A 7,500-nucleotide genomic window follows, 5' to 3' on the forward strand; every position below is an offset into this window, starting at 1 on the left:
AGACTAACCCCACGACTCCACTTACAGGATTATTTTTCAGTCTCGCTCGGCCCTGAGCGCCGCAGGTCAGAGACCAGCGCTTCGCCGTCTGTGGCTCAAGTTTTTCATCATCGACACAAAGCAAACACAACCCGCAGCACAACATGGCGGCCGGCCGGCGAGGCGTTCAGGAGCCCTCTGAAGCCGTTTGAATGAGCCGTGGAGCTCGCGTGACGTGGGAACGTGTCCTCGTGTCACAAGGAAAACAAACAACGGCAGTAATGATCTACAACTGAGGAGGGGGAGGAGAAGGAGGAGGAGAAGGAGCAGAAACAACCTATTAATGAATTACAGGAATCACAAGAAGTCACAGTCAGTCTCTGGAGCCTCTCGGTGTCAAACATCTGTCCAGCTGCTCTGGAGGTGACTCTCTGAGCTGAACCAACAGCTCCGGTTGTTGATGTTGGTCCTGAACATGAAGCTGCTGCTGCTCTTCAGTCCACAGAGTTTGTTTCATTTGATATTCAGAGTTTATCTTCTCAGAGCAGAGAAACATCACCTCCTCACCTCAGCCTGAAGAGTGTGCACCTACATACAGACAGACACTCCACAACATCCTGCACAAGATACCTGAAAGCGTCCGTCAGGTAGAACACAGGATGAAAATCCCCATTCTGTCCTTTATAGACTGAAGGTGTCACTTCTGCTTCTCAGTTCCCCTTTAATGCCGTTTGGTTTTAACAGTGAACCACAGATGTGCTGAAGGGAACACGGAAAGTGAAAAAAAAGATTTTTTCTTAATTTAAGGGATTTGATTTACATTAAGGTAAATATTAAGGGACAGTCAATGTGCTTTGAAACACACTTTAACTTGTTTATGTCCAACAAATGGTGAGAAAGATGGAGGAAAACTCTAAAATTTTACATCTATAACATGGCCAAAAGTCTGTGGACATAAAGGAACACTTCATCCTTCAACACGTCTGGAGATACGAGCTTTTCACTGGACAGGAAGGAGTCTGAAGAGTAACTAGTAAGGAGTAAAAAGTACAATATTTGTTTTCAGGACATCTCTGTACAGTTAATCATTAATCCTCTCTGTGAATTTCATTGATTATCAGTCGCTGCTACATTCTCTGATCAATTTATTGATTGTTTTATTGATATTCAACCAAACCGAATTGTCTTGTTCTAATAAACGGCTGGTTGGAGTGAAAGGTGCAGCTTCGTGCTCCTGTTTGCTGACACGGTGGAGAATCAGAGGATGTGAATTAATTCCCTTTGTTTTCTTACAGACAGCAGAAAGTCGTGACTCCGCCTGAGATCGCTGAGGGACGTGAAGCTGATTCACAGACGGACTGAAGGTCTGCTCTCAGCCGGACCGCACAGACCTGATCACCGTGAACAAAGACCAACATCGTGGTCGTGCTCCATCTGTTTTTACTGTACGCTATCGCCAAGCTTCACCTCCGTCACCTCCTCCACATCCACGCTTCAGCAGTTTGTCCCTCCCGCACAAAGCAGCTCCGTGAAGACATGCTTTGGTGCGTTGGAGCCAGACTACTGTCCAACATCAGAGCTGGATCTGTCTGCCGGGATCAAGTCCTGCAGCCGGGCTCCGACGTCTGGTTCAAAGAGCGAAACCAGAAGCGTGGAGGCGCGATGGTGTCGCACTGTCACACACGTGCAGCGTCCACATTCTTCTGTCCACGCAGCGGGTCAGACTGTACCATCACTCTGCATTAAGCGTCTGGAAATGTGCGGTCATGCTCTCCTGAACTGCGAACAAGAGCTCCAAACACCCGCGGGCCTCATAAATCCTGTCGTCTGTCATCCCGATGTGCCCTCGCTGTATCTCTCTCCTCCATCATGCCGATCTGCTCATTAATATTCATGAGCAGATGGGCGGACCTCGGCGCAGATGCAGCTGGCCGCTGCCTGACTCCGTGTGAAATGTGGCGAGTGTCAATAAAGAGAGCGCTAACGCAGACCCGCTGCTCCATATTCATCAGTCGCTCCGAGAGAGCATCGGCGGGGTTAAACTTCTCCCCGCGCCAGGAGGTCAAAGGTCAAAGGTCGGCTCGCTGCTTCCTGACACAACTCTGAAAAGTCACCAGCTCAATAAAATGAAAACTGTTGAGGTTGCCTCTCTCTCTCTGTGTTACAGAGCCAGCTGTGGTCGGGACGTGCAGTCTGCCATGTGTGATCAATACATTTCCAATAACCTTTTTGCCCCTCTGATCAATAAGGCAGCTGATATTTCCTGACTGTCATCAATAAACATGCCAGCAGGCGTTTGCTGCGTGGGATTTATTCCCAGTCAGCTTCTCCACTGACCAATCAGCTCGTTCTGAGCAGACGCACGATGCAAAGGCTCAGGTGAGCGGCTCAGGTGAGAGGCTCAGGTGAGTGGCCCAGGTGAGAGGCTCAGGTGAGAGGCTCAGGTGAGCGGCCCAGGTGAGAGGCTCAGGTGAGAGGCTCAGGTGAGCGGCTCAGGTGAGTGGTCAAATTTTTAATACGTAATTTAATATTCTAAATACACAATTGGTGCAAAATGAAAGACTCTCATCAGCTGCAGATGTTCTTTGTGTTTGCTAGTTAGCAAATGTTAGCATGCTAACAAGCTAAACTAAGATGATGAATAGGATAGCATCAGCATGTTAGCACTATCACTGTCAGAGTGCAGCGTACAGAGCTGCTAGCTCGGCTGCAGACTCAGCAGGAACGTGTGTGCGTGTTGGATGATTCACAATGAAGTTTGAGGGCGAGGCCAGTGAAGGGCGCTGGGAGATGGCCTCGAAATACTCTCTGCTGTCAGTCTTCGTGCTAAGCTAGGCTAACCGTGTCCTGGACCTTCTTCTGTACTGGACACAGATGAAACCGATATCCATCAGAGAACAGGAGTCTCTGCCAAAGGACATACAAGATGGGACGCAGAACAAAAGGCTGTTTTTGCTATATGTGTCTTATAGAGCCTATTTTTGGGACTATTTTCAGCGGCGGATGAATCCACATGTGGTGCTGTAGTGAGTGTTTGTGGCAGCAGGACGGTGTGTGTGTGTGTGTGTGTGTGTGTGTGTGTGTGTGTGTGTGTGTGTGTGTGAGAGAGTCAGAATAAACTACACTGTGTGTTCTCATGGTGATGAAGAACAGTGAGGCTCACTGATGAGTTTTAATGGCGCTCAGAGGAGGAAGATCTATCAGATACACTGAACCGTTAGCGGTTAGCGGTTAGCACTGACTACTGGTTTGAGTCTGAATGTATAAATAATTTATAAATAACACAAAATATCATCAGATTTAACATCAACTCAGCTTTACAAGTCAAATAAGATCAGAACACTGTGACGTCAAATGTAATTCCACCTTCAAGAAAACAAAGTTTGACTGAGAGTCGGATAAAAATCACCTGCTCAGGACGGTTTGCTGCACCTTGGTGTATTTCATCGACTGATGATGATATTTATCTGACATTTAACTGGTTTGCAGGGTATTAAAGTCTCTTTTCTAGCTGAACTAAAGATCATGACGCTCACTTCCTCTACTGATCAGTTACAATCGATCAGTCGATTGATAATCTGAATTTGATAGACTGAAAACTGGCTCCTGCTGCTGAAACCCGTCTTTTCTTCTTCTCTGTCTTATATGACGGGAAACTAAACGTCTTTTGTTTTTTGGACAAAACTTAAAAAATGAAACTTTCTATGTGAAAATACAAACTTGGAAAACGAGGTGTTTTTAAAGATGTTTGTCTTCAGGCGACAGGAAGTCAGAGAGCTGAGCTGTCGACTAGAACAAACACAGAAGGACAGAACAAGAGTTCTCCTTCAGCTCCTGCTGCTCTTCGTCAAACCAGATCCAAACGGATCCACTACAACCTGATCTGGACCAGACCTGAAACATGCAGGGAATCCACTTACTGTGACGAGCGTGTGTTCTTGTCCAGGCCGACGGACGGAGAGAAAAACCAGACTGAGATGACAGAAATCCTCAAACTCTGCAGAAAAAGCAGCGCTCGCGTCAATCCTCTGTTCCTCTTCCTCTTCGGCTCTTCCTTCCTCTTTCACTTCCTCGTCGATGACGTTTTACGCTCTCTGATCTTTATTCTCTCTTTCTCTACATCTTCTTTGTCTTTTCCTTCACTCAGTTCGACGTCTCACTTCAGCTCTCTTCTCCTTCCTCTTGCTCCTCCTTCCTCTCTCTCCTCCTCATGACCCTGCTGCCTTGCTCGTAGGCTCTGCCCTGACCGACAACCCGTGTTCAGCTCCCGTTGGCTGCCGGCGCGGCGGCAGACATGGTGATAATCCCCGTGGCAGCGGCTCTCCCCCCGATGACCGAACGCTCTCCCCGTCGTAACAACAGCTGAGCCGCTCGCCCTCCTCCGTCCTCCTCCCTCGCTCCCCTCCTCTCTCTCCAGCTCCAGCTCAGGCTCTCTCTATCGTCCCGTCTCTTTCTCTCCTCCTCTCGATCGTTTTATACCTCCTACTCTGCTCTCCTCTTCCTCCTCTGTACCTCTGTCACTCTATCGCTTTGTTCCTATCCCTCCTCTCTCTTTATCACTACCTCCCTCCTCTGTCTCTATCCTTCTCTCTCCCTCTCCTTTTTCTCTCTCCTCCCTCTCATTACCTCTCTCTCACTCTCTCTCCTTTCTTTTCCCGTTCTCTCACTCTCTCCCTCCCTCTCCCACCTCTTTCCCTCTCTCTCTCTATCACTACCTCCCTCCTCTCCCCCTCCCTCCTCTCTCTATCGCTAGCTCCCTCCTGTCTCTTTCTCTCTCTCCTTCCTCTCATTACCTCTCTCTCTCTGCTCTCTCCCTCCCTCTCTCTCCTTTCTTTCCCTTGTTCTGTCCCCCTCCCTCTCTCTCCCTCTCCCGCCTCTCTTTCCCTCGCTCCCTCTCTATCACTACCTGCCTCCTCTCTCTCTTCTTTTCTCCCCCTCCCTCCTCTCTCTCTCTCTCTCTCTCTCTCTCTCTCTCTCCATCTCTTCTTCTCTTCCTGGTCTTCTTCCTGTCTGGACTTGTTAGTTATTGATACGAACGACAGGAAATCAAGGAGGAGGAGTCATGTTGGGACTGAATCTACCTGCCTCACTGAGTCAGGTGAGGCAGGTAGCTTCTCTCAGGTGTGGCTTGCATCAGGTTGGAGCATAGAAACGCCATCAGGGGGGCAGCGCTGCCCCTTGGAGCCTCAACAGGAAGTAGTCAAAGTTTGCTGAATCTTGTGGATGTCGACATGTTTCACCTCCAAACGCAGAGCTCCTATTGGCTGAACCAGCAGGTCAACAAACCGTCGCTCTGGACAACCTGAGCTTGTCCGTCGATGAACCTTTCCGACCTCTGGCAGCGATGTTTCTGAGGATCCTCCTCATGAGAAATGCACTAATAAGAGAGATTTTTCATTGCTGACACTGACGGATGAGTCCGGCTTCTGTTTCCATTTCAGATCAATGAATCGATTGTGACTCCATTAAACAGCAGAAAGGACTTTCTTCGCTTCAGCTGAGGGTGAAACGTGATGTGAACGAGGCCGAGCTGCTGACCCGGACAGCAAAGCTTTGATCTGTTCAAGGCGTCTGGCGGCCATTTTCATTCTGCCACAGAGCTCCTGACTTTACCTGAACATTTCAACCAATGAGGCTTCGCCTTGGACTGACTGAAGGAGGCGTGGTTGACCCCGGTTCAGTCTTTTAAAGGGTGTGAATGTCAGTCAGCGTTGGGAGAAGACGTCTCTGTCCTCTGCTCAGCTTCAGAGACTCTGACGCCTCCTAAACGTCCTCCTCCCTGCTGCTAACAGCTTCCACCTCCTCTTCAGTGACGAGGTGCTTCGTGAATAACTTTTGTCTTCAGCAGTCTTAACCGTGAGAACATCTTAAGTCTATCATCATTCAGAGCGTCTCTTTGACGTAGGACGCTTTCTGAATCCGTCTCCGAGTCTGAAGCACTGATCCGCAGTGTGGACGTGAAGAAGCAGCAGAGTGGTGCCTCCCATCACCTCGATGCTCTTCGGCTGCTTTATTGATGAGGAGGAGGTCAGCGGCTCCACGGGACCATCAAATGTAAATGCACGTCTCCTCTCTGCTGATTGGTTATCACAGACGTCTCAGCAGAGCACGCTGACCTCCGTGTTTCCGCCTCGAACATCTCTGAATGTTCTGGATGAAGAGACGTCTCTGCTTTCAACGCCTTCAGCAGAATCAAAATCAGGAAGAAGAAGGCTGACAGTCAAACATGTTGATGCTGAAGTGACAGCGCCCTCTGGTGGCCAGAGTAAACATGATGAGAGCAGTGTGAGTCCACCGCTGAGGTCAGACTTACATATCTCAACATCTAGTGGATGGACTTCCACTGACTTTGGTTCAGACAGTCAGACGATGACTCCAGCTGACTGCCATGAAGGACTTTGTCTTTGGTGCTAATTACCAAGGGCTAGCATGCTAACAGGCAGGAGCATCATCTGCTCAGCACGTTAGCATTGTCATTGTGAGCATGTTTCTGCTCCTGGTGGCTAAAGCTTGATGAGCATTTCTGTTTGGGGACTCAGGTCACCTGGTCATGGCTTGGGAAGGATGGTGGTCCTGGTTAAATACTGGAAAAGTTAATGCATGAGACAGAAAGTATTTAATTCTTCAGTTTTTAGCCAAATGGATGTTCACTAAAAACACTGCCAGGATTACATTAGTGGTGACATTTCCTCCAAAACATATTTAGCAAAGCAAATCAGCAGAACATAAATGGAGTGAAAGCGCAGAAAGCATTTCTAAAATGACACCTGCTTCAGGTAAATCCATTTAGAGATCAAACATTAAACCAGCGTGAGGAAACAGGAAAGTGGAGAAATGTCTGGCTCCGTGAAAGATGGAGCGTCTGCAGATGACGACTGAAACAGGGAGAGGAGCGAGGACGAAGAGGGAATACTGATTTAGGCTGGAATATCCCTTTAAGAGGTACGCTGCCCATCTGCTGAATGCGCGCGCACACACACACACACACACACACACACACACACACACACACACACAGCACTTCAACATGAATAGAACATGAAGAAAGAAGCATCATCTCTGCACAAGAACTCATTTACACCCCATGTCTCTCTCTCTCTCTCTCATCCATCCATCTCCTGCATATTTACACACAACACAAGCTCCGCCCACCGCCTCCTTCACACTTCTCCTCATCTTTTTAATGCTCTCTCCATCTTTATTATCAGCTCCTCATCTCATTTACACACCACCTCACACCTTTCTTCCTCCATCCATCCATCACAATATACATCCACCTATACGCTCGCACACTGGGCGTGGATGTGTGAGCCATACTAATGCAGGAAAAGACCTTATGAGAGGAAAAGAGAAAGAGGCAAACAGGAGGATGTCCACCAGAGTTTAAGGTTGTCTTCAGCAGCACGACACACTGCAGCACAAAGCTTGAACTACAGCGTCTGTCAGACTCAAATAACACCTGAAGGAGTTTAATTAAAGGTGTTCACCGTGTCTCTACATCAACATGTCTGATTCAGTCAA

At 48.3% G+C, this 7,500-nt stretch overlaps 1 protein-coding gene across 6 annotated transcripts in view; it reads right to left on the reverse strand.

The window, feature by feature from the left end:
* Positions 1 to 7,500, reverse strand: part of LOC143326875 (extracellular sulfatase Sulf-2-like) — a 57,822-nt gene that overhangs the window by 21,770 nt on the left and 28,552 nt on the right. Inside the window, exon 1 of one of the 6 annotated variants that reach the window (XM_076740892.1) lies at positions 3,900 to 4,593. The exons of the other annotated variants lie outside the window; for them this stretch is intronic. The gene's annotated coding sequence lies outside the window, so the exon portion shown is untranslated. Of the gene's footprint in view, positions 1 to 3,899; positions 4,594 to 7,500 lie in introns of those variants that run through there. 6 annotated transcript variants of the gene reach the window in all.

The sequence above is a fragment of the Chaetodon auriga genome, chromosome 10 (genome assembly GCF_051107435.1).
Source record: "Chaetodon auriga isolate fChaAug3 chromosome 10, fChaAug3.hap1, whole genome shotgun sequence".
In the NCBI taxonomy this organism is placed as follows: Eukaryota; Metazoa; Chordata; class Actinopteri; order Chaetodontiformes; family Chaetodontidae; genus Chaetodon; species Chaetodon auriga.